At 40.5% G+C, this 19551-nt stretch overlaps 1 protein-coding gene across 4 annotated transcripts in view; it reads left to right on the top strand.

Moving 5' to 3' along the window:
- The window catches only part of syt1a (synaptotagmin Ia), a 322596-nt gene that overhangs the window by 18482 nt on the left and 284563 nt on the right, over positions 1–19551 (top strand). For 3 of the 4 annotated variants that reach the window (XM_041780625.1, XM_041780629.1, XM_041780626.1), the window contains exon 3: positions 8171–8252. The exons of the other annotated variant lie outside the window; for it this stretch is intronic. The gene's annotated coding sequence lies outside the window, so the exon portion shown is untranslated. The remainder of the gene's footprint in view (positions 1–8170; positions 8253–19551) is intronic. 4 annotated transcript variants of the gene reach the window in all.

The following is a 19551-nucleotide window of genomic DNA, read 5'->3' on the forward strand; positions in this document are numbered from 1 at the left end:
AAAAATATTTACACTGTTCCCACTTTAAGGTGTAGTGTGTAAAATTGGGGATATCAACATCTAACTGTCAATTCTAGTTTGTGATGCTAATTTCTCTGGTGATAACTTGGGCAACCAGTGGAATTAGAAAAAAAGTGTATCTGTTATTTGGTTCCTTCTGTGGTGCCATAGTAACACACAAAATGGAATATACCAAGATGGCGGCGTCTGTGGTGGGGACCCTCTGTAGGTATGAATAAAAGTTTTATTCTTAATACATTCTTGATAAAAAAAAAAAAATAATGTATTCTGGTGATTTAACACTAATTTGGATAGACCAACTTTAATTAATGTTTCATTTTTACCGAGTTTGTTCTGCTAAATGCTGCTAGGCTAAATCTTACATGCTGCACCTTTAATGCACCCCAGCCTTTAGGAGAGGAGCAACAATAGTAATGTGAAGCATTCATATTCTCCAAGGACACAAAATAGAAAATTAATTAAAAAAATGAGCAATTTTGTTGAATTTATGTGGTGGACAGGGCAACTCTGATGACCAGTTTGCTGCTGAGAAAAGTTGAGGAAAAAGTCTTACAGCCCTGTGTCTCTGTCTATCTGAGCTTTACTTTGCCCTGTGATGTAACTTCAGGGTTCAGGATGATAATAGCTGGGGGCTGAGTGCACCAGCTGGGTGTGATATAGCTTCGACTGATTTCTAGGTTCAACTTAACACTGAGAGGTGAGTGTTGCAGAAAAACACCTCTCTTCTGTTCTAACTTCTATCAGACTGTGTGCAGAAGAAAGATTGACCGAAAGAAAATAAGTCATTTTATTGTAGAACCAAAGGCAATGCCTCTTATGAATGGGCATGATGTCAGCTGATAAATATTAACGTTTTTCTAATGGAGTTTAAAACATGCATTGTGCTTTCTCTGCTCTGCTGTCTTTTATTATGGAATCTTTCCATCAAATTAGCAACCACATGTTTATTAAATAAACAGTTTTTCATTGTTTTCTTTCAATGGATGGGTACGACACAGTTGAGTGAGGGAAAAGTTGGCGCATACTGAGAGAATCAGGAGTTACCACTACTGCCTCACAATATCTAGGTTCCTGATTTCAGACAGGGCCCTCCTTTGCAGAGTTTACCTGTTCTCCCTGTACATGCACAGGTTCTGTCCAGGTGCTCTGGCTTTCTCCCACAGACCAAAAACATGCCCATCAGGTCAATTGGTGACTTTAAATTAACCATAGGTGTGAGTTTGTGCATGCCTGGTTGTTTGTCTCTGAAGGTTAGCCCTGTAATTGACTGTTGACAAATCCAGGGTGAGTCCCACCTCTTAACCATTGACATCTGGGATTGGCTTTGAAAGGAAGAAGTAGAATAGATAATGGATGGATGGATGTGTTCTGTGCAACAATTTCTATCATATTTAGAAAAGCCCACAATGTAAAGTTTCTTTGAAGCTTTGTAGCTATTTTGGTACTATCATTTATTCACGCTAGCTACCTTTTGGATAGTTCATCCAATGATAGTTGTTAAGTACAAATGATTAGCCTACAAGCTATGCTTTCCATCTCTACAGGTCTCTTGCCATCTTAAGTAAGGAGTCTTCAAAGATTTATTAACGTAACTAAATCCATCTGGATGCATGAGATGCAGCCTAACTTCTGGGTCACCTGCACCCCAACTAATAGAACAGTAATAGAGGAGTGTGTTGTACACTAAATTTGATGGTAATTTATAGTTGGCCCCACACAAAAAGGCAACTAGAGCAGTGTTGGTTTAGCAAGCTAATGTGTCAACAACTAAAAGGGAGCAGTGAATAGCTGTTAATTTAGAGAATCAAATGCAGTATGACTGTTTCAAGGCAATTACATTTTAAGAAATAAATAGAAATGACTACCACCAGAAACTTTGCATTAAGCAGGCTCATTTTTTACCTTTGGGCATGTCAAACATATAAAACACCATCCTCTAAGTCTTAATACATGCACATCAGAAGCAAGGAGCAGAGGAGATGGAGGATGAAGTCTGATTAGGTCCTCACTTCAGTAGATTCTTCAAGTCACTGAAAACAATGGAAAATTGCCCTCTAATAATGTAAAATGCAGTGGCAATTGATGTGAGTGGAAGGCTGGAATTTCAAAAAAAATTGCTATCTAATCTGCAGTTATTATGCTGCAAAACCTTTTGTGCTGGCTAAACCTCTAAAGATTGATGCCAAAAAACATCTCCAATCAAGAAAAACCATGAATCTGTGGTTTTGGTGATGCTCAGTTATTATTCATGTCAAAGTGGTGACGACAGTTCCTGGAAGGATTTTATTGATTGGCACCTACATTTTAGTCTTTGCCAGTTCTCAGGTGTCTGTGCAGTAACTGGCTGAGAATAGCCACATTCAAACTGTCCCAGCATCCTTTCATCACTCTCTTAGCCAAGCAGTAATCAGTTCTCTGCAGTTTGTTGGAGGATGGGGGAAGGGGCTCCCTTAGTCCTTTATTACCCCTCTAATTATTTCTCCCATCACATGATTAATATTGTCACTTTGATTTTGTTCTGAGCTCATTAGACGAGAGCGTCTGTGACAGAGGACACTGCTTGTACAGCAAGGGGTCGACGATGTTTGCTGCCCCGTTGTTTCCGGGCCTCAAAGCCACCTCTGTCCTCCAGTACATGGAGGACTCAGAGCCAGGCTTGTGGAGCTGGTCCTGCTGCTGGCCAGTTGAGGAACTGCTGGCTTAGACAGGGCCATCAAAATGACTGGGGCCAAGCTATTTCTGAAGAGGACTAGGGTGGATGCAGCTGGTGCGCCTGCTGTTGACAGTGTCAGTGTGCCAGTGGAGGCCCTCCAGAACCAACGAGCTCTTTTATATTGAGACAAACCCCCCATTATGGCCGATAATCATGGTACAACCCATTACAGGGGCACAGCTGGGGACAAGAAGGACAAGAGGTTTTACTTTGGCTGGATTATTTATTTACACTAGGTAGATAGACTGTGCCAAAACAGGATTTACATAAAAGTTAATACTTTCTAGTCAATGCCTTGATGATGGAAAGTTGAGTGACTGAGATAGAAATGTTTTGCTTATCTGTAAAAGCACCTCGACACAACATGAGCAGTATGGACAGATGTTTCTCGAGTGTTTATATTGTTTTATTTGATTATTCTTTTGAAAGTGAGAGAGAAATCTTATACAGATGATGGAGGGATTGTCATTATGCACGATGATTGGATGAAAAAAAAAACACAACATCGAGCCAACAAAATTTTGCTTCACCTAATTACAGAACATGTCTGTGTGCATGTATGGTGTGACGTTTATAGTCCAATGGTAGGCAACTGGTGGCCTGTGGGCCGAAATTGGCCCGCCGCCAATAATGCCTGGCCCACTAGATGACATTGATTAAAAATCTAAATAAAAATTTTATATATATATAATTCGCTATCACAAAATGACAATTCCACACGATTTCAGAACATTTATTCAAAAGTTGTGACAAAATATGATAAAATAAAGTAAAGCAGCATCTGCTCGACTTCAGACGCACACTGGCTTGAGGTAGGAACTTGATTGGCACATGTGTGCTCTGAGAAAAAGGAGTGGAGATACAGTGAGGCAAAGCATTGGCAGCGCTATGTGTGGAAGTCATGGCAGAGGGTGAATATTCCTCTATTCCTCCCAGCATTGTGAGTTTTTCTTGCTACAGTTCACTGTCTTTCTCTCTGTTACACTCCGACTCGTCTCCTTGACTGGGCATGCGTCTTTCAAACTTTATAAACTCCAAAACTTTGAATAAGTTGCTCATGTCCGCCATCTCCTGGTGTAATGTGGTAACAGCGCAGTCCTACACCAACAGCCCTATCTCCCAATAGTACAGAATCCTTTAAAAAATTCCTGGATCCAGACGGTGATCCGGATCAGTCCCAAAATCTAATCAGTTCTTCCTTATGCCATTTCTGATGTTTCCTGAAAATTTCATGAAAATCCATCCATGACTTTTTGAGTTATGTTGCTAACAAACGAACAAACAAACGAACACAACAATCATTGCTTCTTTAAACTTTATGTAAATGTTTGTTTTCCTAGATATCAGGTAAGCCCCTTTTAAAGCATTACATGTTTACATTGTTGCGTATGAAGATGTTGTGCTGCTATATATGCACTATTGATTATTGGATTCTTGTAATGAGCAGTAAAGGCTTTGCAGCACCCTGTGGTGACCTTTAAGTGCTGGGTAAAGAGAATTCACCACAGGGTGCTACAGTAAGTGACTCACAACTGGAAATGGATTGTCGAGCATTTTTTCTTGGTTATTGAAGGTGGCTTGACCAAACTGGTTGCAGAAATCAACAATATAATAACAAAGGAAAAGATAAAGCACCATTTGTTGTTAGTGATTTTAGTTGATAGATCACATACTCGGTGTTTGACTTTCTGTCTGATATTTTGGACTTACTTGTGTTAATTTATATAAGATATACAGTATGACTGAATTATCATGAATTATTGTGTTGGCAATCAGAGTTCCCCAGGACAAGTGACTCTCTAGATGTCACATTCAGCAAGACAGAAAAATGTCCCTATCATGTTCACACCTCCAAGTGATGAGGAATTGCCATTGGTTAACCCAACTCACATGAAACACACTGATTGCAGTAAATTTGACTCAAATAGAACAGAAAACACCAACCACTTACTATAAGGTTTGTTGATTATAGCAGATTTTTGAGGTGTAAATGATAATGATGTGTGCTTGAACCCCGGCAACTCCTCTGTTACGTCATGCAGACTTTGTTCATAGGAAAACACAGCACAGACCTCTCCATTCATCCTTCAGTCTGTTGGTTCCTGTCTGACCTTTGAGTGCAGCTGGGCGATACTTTTATTCAGCTCTCTCCTGCAGCCAATAGAAGACCGGATTCACTATCTGAGCCTGCTAAAAATGGCATTATCAGCCTCTTTCCATATTCATGAATCTTGGGTCACATGATCCATTTGCTGGCACATCTCAGCTGCCTCGTTTCCTCCAATGAATTTAAAGCATTTGATTAGAATTAAGGATTCAGTTTAAATTTTGTTTACTTTAATTACACAATTTTTCCCATTGATTACACATTCAGTTGCATATTTTTCAGCACTTTGCTCATGCAGTGTTCTGCTTTCTTCACCATAAAATACTGTAAAATCTGGAGTATAAGTCACTGACTATTTTTGAGGGTCTCTCAAAGAGAAAGAAATATTAACTGTCATCCTGTGCAGTTTTTGTGCAGCTGTGTAGCTCTTTTCGCATCATCTGCTTTCATCATGTAGACAGTCCTTTTACAAGCTATCGTTAAAGTACTTAAGCTCTTATGTAGTGATAGTTGTTTAGTAAGGACCTATAGTAGCCACTCAGCCCACCCCTGCTGGTCACTTGATGTCTTTAATTGTAGCTTCTATCCAATCCAGCCAGCTATTAACACGAAGTATTAACATAACAGTTAACCATTTTTTCTTGAAGTGTAGGATTCTGACCTAATGAGGGAGAAAAGCTAATAAAGTGGTGCTTGTTTAATCTGCGGCCACTTGCAGTACATAATGAATGGGGGCAGATTCAGATGCATTAGGTTGTATGCACAGTGGATGATTGCAGCTGCACTCGTAGTCATTGCGCATCTCACAATTTGTTGGCTCTGGTGTACAAAGATGTAATTATCTACTCAGTTGAAATAAATAGGTGTACAAAATCCCTCTTATGTACCTGATTTAATAGTAATTTTTTAGCATAAGCAGGATGGATTACATTAAGTGGCTTGTGCAATGCAGGGCTTGCGTGGTGGCACAGGGGCTGGTTCCTGGTTTGAATCAGAGCCTTTCTGTGCTGAGTTTGCATGTTCTCAACTTGCTTGTGTAGGTTCTCCCTTGGTACTTCGGCTTCCTCCTACGGACAAAAAAGATTTTCTTTAGGTTCATTGGTGACTCTTAATTGGCCCTAAGTGTACACGAAGTGCATATCGTCATCTTCTAATCAGCTGTTCGGGCATGCAGGCTTCAACAGAGACAACAACAGCACTAAAGTAAAACAAAACTAGGATGAGCAATCTCCAATTGTTGAAAATGACTTGCTGTTTCCTGTGGACACAAGGGGATACTTTTATGACCCGGAGTACACAGAGAAAAAACTTGGCCAAGAACAGACTCAGTAGGCAGAAAGACTAACCTTGCAAAGCAGATGGATTGTCAAGATTCCATGTCTGTCATCAGGTAAATCCATCTTGCATTGCTCCAGTCTGAAATGATTATGCCTGGTCTGAGAATAAATCTCACTAATCAGTGTCATTTTAGCAGAATGAGGAGGTAGCTAGGGGTGGGCTTTAGCTGTGCTAGAAGTTGATAGCAATGGCTACCATCAGTTTAGCATTCAGCCTGGATGTTGGGCTACTTCGGCATGAGTTTGCAGTAATTATGAGTGCGTAACCAAACCCCGACTGTACCTATCTGTAAGCTGGTATATACAGTGGCTGTCACCGGTGTGGCAATTAGCTTGGATGTAGCTAAAGTATAGCCGCAGATTTATCAGATCTAGGCCTCATTTCTTTACTGAAACAGGTGCAAAGAGCCACACTGAAAGCTTCTCTTGGTGTAGAGGATGTTTGTGCACTTCTCCCAACTAGCCTTGGCATTATTTTTATCTACGAACATGGTCCACTATTTATAGATTATGGCAGGCAAGCCCAGGTTACAACCAGAGCCACACTTAGTCTTACTTCTCCAATTGGCTCAGAATGAATGGGACAGAGAATCACCTGCCAAGAATTTTTGAAAAGTCCTGCCCTTCCCAAATGCTTCGTATGAGAAGCTTCCTGGATGAATGTGAAAAAAATCATATGCGATGGATAAATAAAAACAGTCTTTCTGGTGCGTAAGGGTTACACAAAGAGAAAGGAGAGAAATTGTTAAGGAGGAGAAATCCAAATTTACCTGGTGGTGTAGGTGTGGAAACTGTGAGCTCCTGCCAAAAAATCTGCACAGCTACTCAGGAGTGGGACTTTACAACACTTCATCAGGACGTTTCTAATCAGAGGATAGTGACTCACAGATGCAGTCTGCATCACTCTCCATCCAGGGTTCCCTGTCTAACTTCCCAAAGATGAATTGGAAAAAATGACCTCAACCAGAAAGTTTGTTTATGGCTGTCACTTTATTCCTTTAATGGCTGATAGGCAGACAAGCTACAGTATTTCTAGTGAAAATCAATCAACAATTTTGACAACCTTACTATCATCCACCTGAATAATCTCATGGAATTGCCCACTTTTGAGATTCTAAAACTAAAAAAATAGACCTTGGATGTATTAATTTTGGAACTTTAAGAGTAACTTCCAGTGAAGACTTTATTAAACCTGATCCATACTCAGAAGTAACCTCTGTGTTGGTTTTGAGGTCAGAGTGACAACATATTCAATCACTCTAATGAAATATCGTCCTTGCAGGAGTTTGTGTGGTTTTTCTATTGACAGGCTCAGCCTCCCTCAGGGGAAATCATCTTCCCTTCACAGACAAGTTCTCGCACCATTCTGTCGGTTTGTGTGTATTTGTGTGTGTATTTGCTCATGCACAAGGGCAGGTCATAGTTTACTATGAGCTGACAAACACAAAACCTCTCCCACATGCTGACATGCTCCCATGGATCCCAAGATCCTAGGGGGAGGGGATTTATATTTGCTGTGTCCTTGAAGGTGACGGCTGTCTTGAAGGGTCTGACAGACACAGACAGGGCGTGTTAATATGTGTAGAAAGGGTCATCTCAGGTTACACGCCGTTGCCCACCATCCTTGGCTTCTCCTTAGTTCTCGACCAATCACAACCAAGGACTCAGTGATGCCTGCTCCTCTTACTGGAGGGATTCCTTGGAACTGCTGCATGACGATGCTGCCTTAAACAGCCTAGAGTCTCTCCTGTCTCTCACCCCCCCCCCCCCCCCAAAGGTTTCTTTCTCCCTGAGTCTCATCTGCTGCGTGTTTGAACAGCAGATGATCTAGCGCCATCCCCACAGCTCCCACAAGACTGGCTATATAGATGGCAGACAGAGTCATCATCCAGCCCTCCCTCTCTCCTCCAAACTAGGCTCCACCTCTCTTCCTCTCTCCATCTCTCTCCCAGCTTCACACTTACACTCTCTCTCTTTCTCTCTCTCTCAAAGACTCCCCTCTCCCTCTCCAGATGAGCGTGCCTCCTCGCCAGGGCGAGCACATTTGGAGCTGAAGGTGTGCTGCTGTTGCCAGGTAAGGGCACTCATTTCCTTTGCACAGAAGTTACAAAGAAGCCGGGTGTCTCTTGTTGCGTTGCTTTGTGGGTGTGTTTTTTGTGTCTGAAAGGATGCATGTTGATGCTTCAGTGTCTAGGCGACACAATCAGGAAGGGTGGGTGCTTTGAGGATGCCAAAGGGGAAGTACACTTTGCTACAACTCCCATTCTTCTTTTGTGGCACCAATTTTGGCGCCTATTTCCGCCGCCATGTGCATCGCAAGGCTTTTGTTTTCACTGTTTTGCTTTTGGATGCTTAAGGCACAGGGTGGAGTGCAGCTGAAGATTGTATACCGACAACAACATATAGAGCATGTCTATGGTTGCGAGGGGAGACCACTGTGTGGATGTGTGGGCGGTGGATAGATGGATGGAGAGAGCAAAAGGGAGGGGGGAGATGGAGATGGAAGACGAGCAGCTGCTTTCATCCCATGGAAGCTAATCCCTCCGTTTGTTCACCTCTCTCCATCAGATAAAAACAGGGGACCGGCTGTTGCTCTGGTGCCCTGTCTTTTTCTCTCCTCCATCCTTCAATTGTGATGGGTTTATCTTAAGCAGAGAGGAAAAGAGGCATGCTATTGATTCGGAAATGAGCTGTAATTCCATTTGAAAAGGGAACAAGACATCCCTCTCTGTCTGTGACTTTTTCCTGTGCATGCTTTTATTCTTGGCTGTACCTTGTGTGCTGATGATCTATAGTACAAACTCACTGCTGATGATAAAAACATGCTTAGGTCTCAATCTTCAAACACAGTGAGTGATTAGATGCAATTGAAAAGCCACTTGAGTTCCATATGTAGCTGAATAGGTCTGCTGTCATTTGATTGGTGGAATCCCCATCCTTATCACTTCCACAGGTTAACTGATAGAGCGCCAAATGGCTACTGCACAGTGCACATGCAATGGATGGCTCCTGGCTCTTTGCAAACATGTCAAGCATACCCATAGTGATAGTAGCGTGGCTTGTCTGACAAATAAAGGTGTGAAGAGTCCCTAAGAGTGGGGAAATAATTTGATTCACCAAAGTGTTGCATCTTTGTAGTGGAGGAATTTAGAAAGTGTCTATCTTTGTGGAGGATTGATGATCATGTTGTCATGTTTTTTTTTTCAAAACAGCAGGAGAAAGAGCATGCCTCAATCTCAAAGCCCCGAGTTTTGCAGGTATCCCCATAATTCTCTCAGACTGAACAGGCTTAAAACATTTTAACCCTCACTGGCAGGGATGGTAAGTCCTTGTCATGTCCTTTTTTGTGTTCAGAACACAAGCCACTTTTCTGGGGCTTGTGTTCTGGTGTTTTGATAGTTATTTAACTAGGAGTATTCCCATCAAGACAACAAAAAATTCCTTGACAAGGGAGTTCTGGCCGAGACAGCAGTATGACAAGCTTTACACACATGGCAGACAATGGTTATATCAACCAGCAAATTAACAGCATTCAGCAGAAAAACATGCATCCACTGGTCAAATTTTCCCTAGATCTGGTTTTAAACTCTCCTAAACTGGTACAACACTCAGGTTTAAGATGACCCTGTAACTCGGACCAAGAAGTTCTTTAACCAAAGACACAGCAAATTTAAGGAGTTTCTTAGATAAGCAATCCACGAAAACTTATCGAGTAAGTAGAGCGCATATATAAAAAGATTATTTCTGTAGCATAGCTTTATAAATAAAGACATAATGAGTTTAAACCTGTTGCATGAAGAAGACCAACCAACTTCCCCATACAAAACCCAACAATGATTGTGACAACCCAGATCAGACATGAAATGAAGAGAGAGCAAAATCACCAGCATCACGGTACTTTGAAAGATATCCGCAGCTCCCAGCATCTTATGCAGAGTGTTCAGATGTTTTCTTTAGTGTGTCAATAGCCGCTCTGAGTACTCAAACCTCATATTCATTTAGCAAGGTGCTGATGCCACTGCTTAAGGCAGCACATCATGTACCAGATGGAAGAGGTTGACCAACTTTCTGAACTTCTTGGCAGATTATTACCTCCACCAAGGAGGTTATGCAGGGTTAGTTAGTTAGTTAGTTAGTTTGTTAGCAACATAACTCAAAAAGTTATGGATGGATTTTCATGAAATTTTCAGGAAATTTCAGAAATGGCATAAGGAAGAACTCAGTGTTTCCCCTACCATTCTATTGGAAGGACGCCCCGCCCTGCCAATGGCACCCCCCACCCCCCCTTGAACGGTGAGTCCATTTAATTTAATTGTTTTTTATATATAGCGCCAGATCACAACAGAAGCCATTTAAGGATAACTTTCCTACAGAGCAGGTTTTACTTGGTCCTTTTATTAAACAAACTAAATAGCCCAAAGTTATTTATCCTGTTTAAATTAATGTATTTCATTTCTAAGTCCTGATTTTCTGCTTGTTCCCTCTGACTACATGAGCAATGCTGAGCAAACCGCTCACTGAGCAGAGAGCCCCACCCCCTACTCTCTATGTCAGAGCTGCGGTCATGTATGTGAGGGGATGCTTTCACTCAGTATCATGAGAGAGACTTCTCCAATGTAACTGATTTATCCTCTAAAGTTGTGTATGAACCATAGACTGTAGAAAGAATTGGACAAACCCTGTGTGACGTCAGTCGTCTGCTTACAATAGGCAGACTCAAACGGCTCTTGAAGCCAATCTGTGGAGGCTTCCATATCGAAATCACGGTCTCAACCGAACTTTGAATCAACCTAACGGCCTACCCACTAAGCGTGACTTCCTGTCAGCCTGCTAGCTAGCATTCCGTTTGACAGAAATGGAGCCTCTGCCTGCCAAGCTATCTGTCAATCAAATGAGACATGCCAATGAGCTTTCAACCTAAATATAATCCAAACGATCGTGGTACAAAAAAATTCACCCCCTGTACAGTGGGAGCACAATAAGACACTAGCTAATGAGACACGTTTGGTGTTTTGAACCAGGCTGTAAACCAGTTTATTTCTAGTGTCAAAACCGGCTGTTTAGCATTTGTCCACATGGAACTTCCGGTGTTCCTGCTGCCAGCCTCAAGTGGACAACTGATTAGATTTTGGGAGTGATCCAGATCATCGTCTGGATCCAGGAATTTTTTGAAGGATTCTTTACTATTGGGAGATAGGGCTAATGGCTGAGGTCTGCACTCTCTGAGTGCTTTTCTAGTTGAGACTGACATTTGGCTGATTATCTGATTAGTATTTCATTTTATCAGTAATAGGTAAGATTAATAAAGTGTGCCATTTTAGCTCAATTTCAAGTCTCCTTTTTTATAGCTTAATATATTTTCTTTTCTTCCTTTATAAAGATAGGACAATTGATGAAAGACAGGAAATACGGGGTGGTTCATGCACCAAACAATGCCAAGACTGGGAATAGATCCTGCAACCAGTGCACTGAGGACTATAGCCTCTGTATATGGGTGCCTGTTCTATCAACTATGCTTAATCGGCACCAGCGTCTTTTCTTTCCTCTCCAAAGTCTCTCCAATGTCCCACTCGCAACACTTTCTCTTGGCTAGATGCAGCATTTGTCAGCTGGAGCAAAAGCCACAGTCACAGCTAACAACTAGTCCAAGAGTGGAACAAATATATAAGAAAGAAGCAGCATGTGGATAAAGTGACACTTCTTGGAGTCATATTTTACTGTTAGCTATTTAGTCTCAAAGTAGTGTGATTTGAACCATGTAACCATGTGTGTTTAGGAATGGATGGCATGGTTGAAAAAAGTTTGAACAATCTTTTTTATAACTTGGAGCTCAACCCCCAGTTACATTATCATGTTTTGTTGTGAATGTTGCAGCTGAGTGTTTGATAAATAGTTAGAAAACTCAAAGATGGTGAAAAAGCAGACTGACTAACTGATATATGATGTGCATTGTTTCAGGAAATATTACTCATGCTACTCTCTCTCCACTCTTTTGTTTTAAAAAGCAAAACAAACGCAATAGTCAATACTATTAAATCATGATACTTGTATGTCAGAATTGCAATATGAATCAAATTGGCACCCAGGAATTGGGATAAAATAATATTAGCACGAAGGCTTATTGTCCCAGTCCTACTATCACCTCACTCTGCTCCTGAATTACCTTATATCCCAAGAGGCAGTAGCAGCCAACGCAACAGTGGAGAAAGATAAAGAAGAGGAGGAGAAGGGGAGAGTCAGGGTTGCTCAGGTGTTGCTGTTTAGCCTAGCGGTTGAAATACATTAGCCAGGAAGCTCCCGTGTGTCAAACTGTTACCAGGTGACGGAGAGAGCCAGAGCAGAGGTAGCACTGCATGCTTCCCCCAGCCCAAATCTAAATGACCCCTCAGCTCATTTCCCAAGGCAGAGCTTATGTTTACATACTCTGAGGGAGCTTCTGCAGATGCTCCATTTCATAAGCACTAACTAAATCAGACAGGCTGAGGCTGTGTCTGCACTGATGGATGCAGCATGGACTGTTGGCTGCTTATAGCTTTTTGAAACACCTAGAGGGTATTTTGCACATAGTTGGTTTGCAAGGAACACTGGCTGAGTGTAATCTTCACCTGGAGCTGTGGCTAGGTGTAAAGAGAATCCTGATAGCACACCGCGATAAAGCATTTTAATGCCATTGATATTTCTTATACCACACAGTATAAATACAAACAACGGCCAACAAGTCTGCAGTTTTTTGCCAACTCATAAAAATATGCTTGAGTACGCATCCTGAGTTGGCAGGAAGGCAGCAGTGAAAGGTAATTCCCATTCTCATTCAAATATGAGAATATTGTTTTCAAAGTGCTGTAAATCCCAGAATACACTGGAGTACACTGGAGTAGATGCAGTCAGTTTTTGTGGGTGTCATAGAAGAAAAACATTTTTTAACAGTCATCCATCAGGACAGTTTCCACTGCATTGATCAAAGCCCACAACTTGCAGTTTCTGTTGCTGTGTGACATATTTTAAAGCTATCTGCTGTTACCATATGTAGAGTTTGCACTCCTACTACATAGTTGCAGTCGTAGTTGAGCTCTCAGCTGTTGGTGATAGTTGTGAAGTACAGACTCACAACCAGCTTGTTGCCCTGCCCATCTTAAATGGTCACTATTTGTTTTTAATGGAAGTCTTATCATTTAATCAGCACTCAACATTTTTTTAGATATACAGCACACCTATCTTTTTTAAATGTGTTGTTAGGACCTAAATGAGGAAAATGGGGCACATTTCCAGTAAACCTCAGGTTGTGAGCAAGGTGTGATGGTGGAAGCTACTTGTGATCTTGATGTTGCATGTCTCAGCATTTTATCCTGGTATGTTTTCCCCATTTGGGATTTAATACATGCCAACTATTTTACATGAGGGGAGACTTAGAGTTTAGATTTGAAAAATAATGGAATGCAAATGGAATCCAGATAGAGTGTTGATGAACTTGACAAGACGGTGAGACAAAAAGCAAGACAGGATACCTCCCATGAAGTCTTGACACTGGTGGTGGTGGTCTCATGGACTTAAGAGGAGCTTGACTAAGGCACAGATGAGGTGACCTGGAGGTGGTGATGAAGGGATACAAGATGGCACGGAGAAACTGGATGTGAGCACTAATGAGAATGGAGGTAGCTTGGGTGGAGGAGGGTTGCAGCGGTTGCTTTGAAACAACAGACTGTAAGGGAGAGGAGAGCAGATTTTTAAGTATGACAGCAGCAGGATGATTGGATTGAGAGAGGTCATTGGGATTGGTTTAGAACTGAAGAAAGTAGATGTCCATACCAGCTGATTACCAGGGCAGGAAAATTGAGCATGAAAAGAAAGACATGTGAATGAGTAACTGTCAATGAATGAAGGATGAATGGAAAGGAAACAGTCTTTCAGCCTGAACTTAGGCTAAACTTCATTAGTGTGCCTTATACTTTGGATAAATCAGTGTTTCCCAATAAAGATTTACAAGTAAGGTGGTACCTGGCTTGTTGGCCAGGTGGTGATGTGTTGGGGGTTGGATGCTCAAATCTGAAATGTGCTCATATCCAAATAAATCCAGTTACAATAAAAAAAAAACATCTGCTGAAAAATGGTGGTGACTGCACTTGAGTATTTGTAAGAGATGTCAGACACAAACTTGCCAGTGATGGGGAAAACAGTTCCGCTTCTTTGTGATTTAGAAATTGATAATCTGTGAATACAGTCTTCAAACAACATTTTGACATTACTGTTATTAATATTATCAGAGGTCAAATCAGTCAGTTGTTCCGCACTTCATCTACATGTGTAGATATCATTTTTCATATGTGGTGCTTAATAATAATCTTAACATAGTGATATTATCTTTACTCAAACAGAATGCACTGTTTTTTTCTGAATGATTGACCTGAATTTGTATAGATGTGGGTGGGACTGGATGCACATGTTGTGGGTGTGGGCAAGAGTGGAAGAAACCCTCTGTGGGAGCAGGTGGTAATGGTCTTTAAACTGCTTTTTTTTTTAATCACTATTGGTTTATTTGTTTTGGATGGATAACACCACTCCTTATAATTCAGTTTCCTATAAAGGCCCACCATAAACACTTAAAGAGTCCTGACCTAAATCTTGAGCTGATGAAGGCAGCAGCAGCTCAGCTTGCAGCCCCTCTAAGGTCCAGTGTCTGCAGAAGGGTTTTGGAAGGAATTAAAACTTTGTGTGTGACACATTGAAAAATGACCTTTGTAAGTTGTAAGTGGCAGCTTGGTTTGCAGCCCTCATTAATATCCACAAAGTAGTGTTGAGAAACACTGATTTAAAGTAAATCTGCTTTTTTCCCCTCTGTTTTTAGCAACTATTCTTGCCTCGCCAAAACTAAGTATTTTAAAACATGATGAGCATTAATATTTGTGCACCCCGCCACAGTTTTTTCAACTGTGATATGAATTTGAGTGATGTTGAAGCTCTGCTGTTGGCCTGAGTTTTCCTCCTTTATCATCTGACCTTATTTACACCAAGCGTGACAGAGCAGCAGCAGGGGCACATTTTGACCCCCAAACTAATCAAGTGCCCGCTCAGCTGTTACTTGAGGTGTCGACATGTTTTATTGGGCTTGTTAAAGAGCTATTAATGAGAAGTACAGACTCAAAGTCCCGAGCCTGATGTCCGAGCAGCTCTAACCTTTTGTCTGGGCTGCGATATCTTGAGTGAACTTTTTAAAAAGCCAAAGGCAGACAGGATTAAAGAGCATCTGCCAGGATTACTTGGACTTTATGGAAAGCCTTTCACTTATGATCAGTTCATTAAAAGATTGAGAGAAATGCAAGAAAAGAGATAATAGAAACTGCAGGAATGAGAAAGAGGGAGATTTGTGTGTCTGCTCTGCATTGAGATACAAAATGGAGGATATAAATAACATCTCTCTTATGATTTGACCTTGTGTGGCCATTTGGTTGTGGGCGCATGTGAGGAGGGCTGAGCTCAGATCAGTGACACTGTCGGCACAAAGACTGAGTCATGCTGGTGAAGATAGATGCTTCGGGGCTGGTTTTTCAGCCCTACTCTGTCCAATTGCACTCCCTTAAAATCATCATCTTCTCCGTTTTAGTGTTAGTGTGGATAAAGACATCGAACTAAAGTGTAGCGATGATATTTTCAGGAAGCCCAGTCATGAATCTGTCATGTAGCCAAAGTGCAGCAGCTTGCTCTATGAACAAAAATAATAAAGTGACACAAGAAGTGTCTATGCATCATTCCTCTGACGTATTTCTGTTATCAGTTTCTTAGAAATGATCATGCTAGGTCTCCAAAAAGCTTTCTATTAACTGCGTTTGTTTTCTTGGCTTCATGGAAATGAAAAACTGAATGCCGCCCATTAGGGAACAAGCATGGCTTCACTGTTTGAGATCATTTTCCACAATGTTGTCATGCACATTGAGAATGCATGTAGTTCATGTGCATTGGGAATATTCTTACCCCTCATGTGCCTCCTAATTTCATTCTCAAGCTTGTTACAAAGCCTGCTGTAACCCATCCTTATCATTGGACCTGGCTTTAAGGGGAAATTTAACCAAGATTATTTGCCTTAATAAAAAATAATAGTGAGACTGTGTGACTACTTTAAAGTCACTGGTAAACTTAGTTGTATTAAACTGAGTTTTTTGGCAGCTATAATGCTCTCAGGATGCACTTATAACTTTCAAATCCAGAAAAGTTCATCTCACTTTAATAAAGTCATACTCAGATGAGAATCAACCATTTGGGGATAAAAAAAAAACTTGTCATGTGAATCTGAAATTTCCTGGGAAGATTCAGGATGATTCAGCCTCTTTAAAGCTTGGCTTTGACATCACCAAACTTTGCTTCTAAAATAACATTTCATAATTTTAATTAATTTTCACTCTGTAAAGTAATAAGGCACTAATTGTAAGAGGTTGTCCTAATAGCTTTTTATTTCTGTGCTAACTGGCGCCAGCCTTGTTTTAAATGCCTTATTAGCTCGGTCTTAGTCCTGGTTTAAAGCTCAGTGTTTGACATGGTGAGTAGTTCTGGGGACTGCTTGATCTCTGTAGACCCACCGAGATAAGACTCAGATTACATGATCATTCCACACATGCAGATACACACTCTCATTGACAATCTATTGAAGGATGCATACATACTCAAACTTGGACTCAATGTATTTTCTCATAGAAAGTACATTAGAAGTGGTAGATTCATTATTTTTTACTTTTGGGCATGCAAAACTTATAAGCCATGAGACATTGCCACAAAACATAAGCATGCTAATCAATCAATCGATCGATCAATATTTGTTTGTGTAGTGTGAATTCATTGCTTTTATTTAGATACGGCAGTGAATAGAGTAAGACATCTGGAGCGCAACTTCTGTGATTGGACATGCCTGAGTGCTGACTTCTGTTTTTGTTATTAGGCTGACCACAGGTTGGTCTGACATTTTTTTTTATATTGTTAATGTGAAAATATGTTTTATATTGGAATGATCTAACAAAGTTAAGTTTGGCTCAGAGTTGGCAGGCTACCAGAAATAGTAGTCAAGGAATGTACTTTTATGGGACTGAGGTGGTCACATGGGCTGCATCCCCAGATCAGGCGTCAAGAGTATAAAATGACTGTCAAAGTGTGCATTCTTTGTCTTTGGCCTGTGCATCTGTCACTGACTGCAGCTGCCACTCAAGTAAATTCTGAGAGATCCCTAGTCATTCCTGTGTCTGTGATGTTTCTGAATCTTCCTCTCGTGTCAATACATTTATTTCCACATAACAAATATGGTGGCCTTCATGCATTGATTTCAAAAGCCGCCTTGATTAAACAAATTGCTGATGATTCTGAGACTTTGTACCATTCTCACGGTATATGGCAGGGGTCATCAACTAGAGATGTACGCTGGGAGAGATTTGTCTTGACAGGTTCTGTGTAGGCCAGACCATCAAATAATCTTAAAAGAAGTGGTCTATTAATTATTAGTAACTATCCATGTCTACTGATTAATTATCTTATTAGTATTTGTATTTTCTTTAGAAAAGATTGCAGTTCGTAGGCAGTAACAGTGAGATCAGTTCCTACTGCCTATACTGCAGCCAGCCTTGAGATATGTTTTTGCTTGAATTGGAAAATTGTCACAAAATTGTCTGGTATTGGTAATTGGTATTGGTATTGGCAGATATTAGTTTAAAAAGGTAAACATCGGTATCTGCAGATATCAAAATTTCTGCCGATATTTACATCCAATGTTTTGCCTGTCCATTTCAGCATACAACGATACAAGTAAATTTTGTCCATATAATTAGTTAGTGGAGTTTTTGGCTGAACAACAGGCCCATGTCAGTTGAGGTCTTTTTCTTTGTTTATCCTCATTTTTTAAACTTTGAAGTGTTTTTTAAGGACTAAAGTTTGTTTCTTTGGTCATCCTCAAACCTTAAAGTGTGTCCAAAAGGACTGAAATTTCTTGTCTGAAAAGCATATTTAAATATTGGCATCGATACTGGTATTGACTAAAATTAATCTGTAGATATTGACATATTGGATATCAGCAAAAATCCAATAGTGTGGAAAAACAGTGAATTTAATAAGGATTAGACTTATAAGTTTGTGTTTATCCTGCATCATATTTACTAATCATAGCTGACAGGTAGATTTCTGTAAAAACAGATAGAATGTTAAGTCATTCCTTGTAAAACTGTTAAGATATTCTATTGTTTTGGGGTTGATTTAATAGTTGTAGGTATTTAAAGACTAAGGCTGGCCTTACACCCGAGGACTTTGCTAAAACTTTTAAAAGACTATAAAAAGACTAACATCCGAGACCTCTCAAATCTAAAGACAATTTATCAGCAAGTTGTTGAGTTTTTAGTCTCAGACTAAAATTATGCAAAGACTTTGGGTCACTAACTACAAGACTAGAATGTGATATCTTGTCAGGATTATTTCTCATCATGTATCTGGTGGAAATTTACTTTTACATCGAGTAGAGACAAAAGTAAAGTTTATCACAGTGAGCTGCAACTTTAGCAAGACTCCCATGATTTTACTCGGATGTTGAATTTTGTCTGTGACTTTGAAATTGGAGGAAAAGTAGTTAAGTGTAAGGCCGCCTTACAAATACCCTAAAAACCACATCTTTTCTCTTCTGCACGTAATTGTGTTCTGGGGGACAAATAGCAACCTTTTGGGGGGGGGGGGGTTGTGACCCTCAGGCCGCCAGTTAATGATCAGTGGTCTATAGGAATGACATTTGGCAAAGGAGCCACAGATTTGAACCCAAGACCATAAGAAACACATTGGCAGTATTGACTGTTGGCTAAATAGTTAATTGAATCATTGGATCAGTATTAGCTTAGATTTTCAATCAAAGTATGTCCAGGTGTGACTTAACCTAACAGACCATCAACACCCTAAAGAACTTTAAACTTGAAAAAAGAAAGTGATACACAAATACTATAACAAAAATGATTCAGCACCAAAGATCTCTCCTCATATGTATAAGAAACAAGACTTAAATGATATGCATTTCAACCTATCTCATTAATGCAGTAAAACTGCTGAATTTCACACTGCATGTGTTGGTCCTCTCCTCACAACAGAACAGTGCTTTTAAGCCTGTTTTTATTTGTGCAGAAGAACCAGAGCATTATTCATTCTGTGACAAAAGCCCATTCTTCCAGCTGCAAGCAACTGCATTTATATTCATATTTATCAGCAGCAGCACGGTCAAAACAATTGCCGTTAAGTCACACAGAGTCGGAAAGGATCAGTGCCACAGCCTGAACAATGTCTAATGAAGCCAGTAAAAAACAAACGGTAGTCTGGGATGGAAACGTCTGCCTCGGTTTGCACATTCAAAAACACTGTGCTTAATTGAA

The sequence above is a fragment of the Cheilinus undulatus genome, linkage group 23 (genome assembly GCF_018320785.1).
Source record: "Cheilinus undulatus linkage group 23, ASM1832078v1, whole genome shotgun sequence".
In the NCBI taxonomy this organism is placed as follows: domain Eukaryota; kingdom Metazoa; phylum Chordata; class Actinopteri; order Labriformes; family Labridae; genus Cheilinus; species Cheilinus undulatus.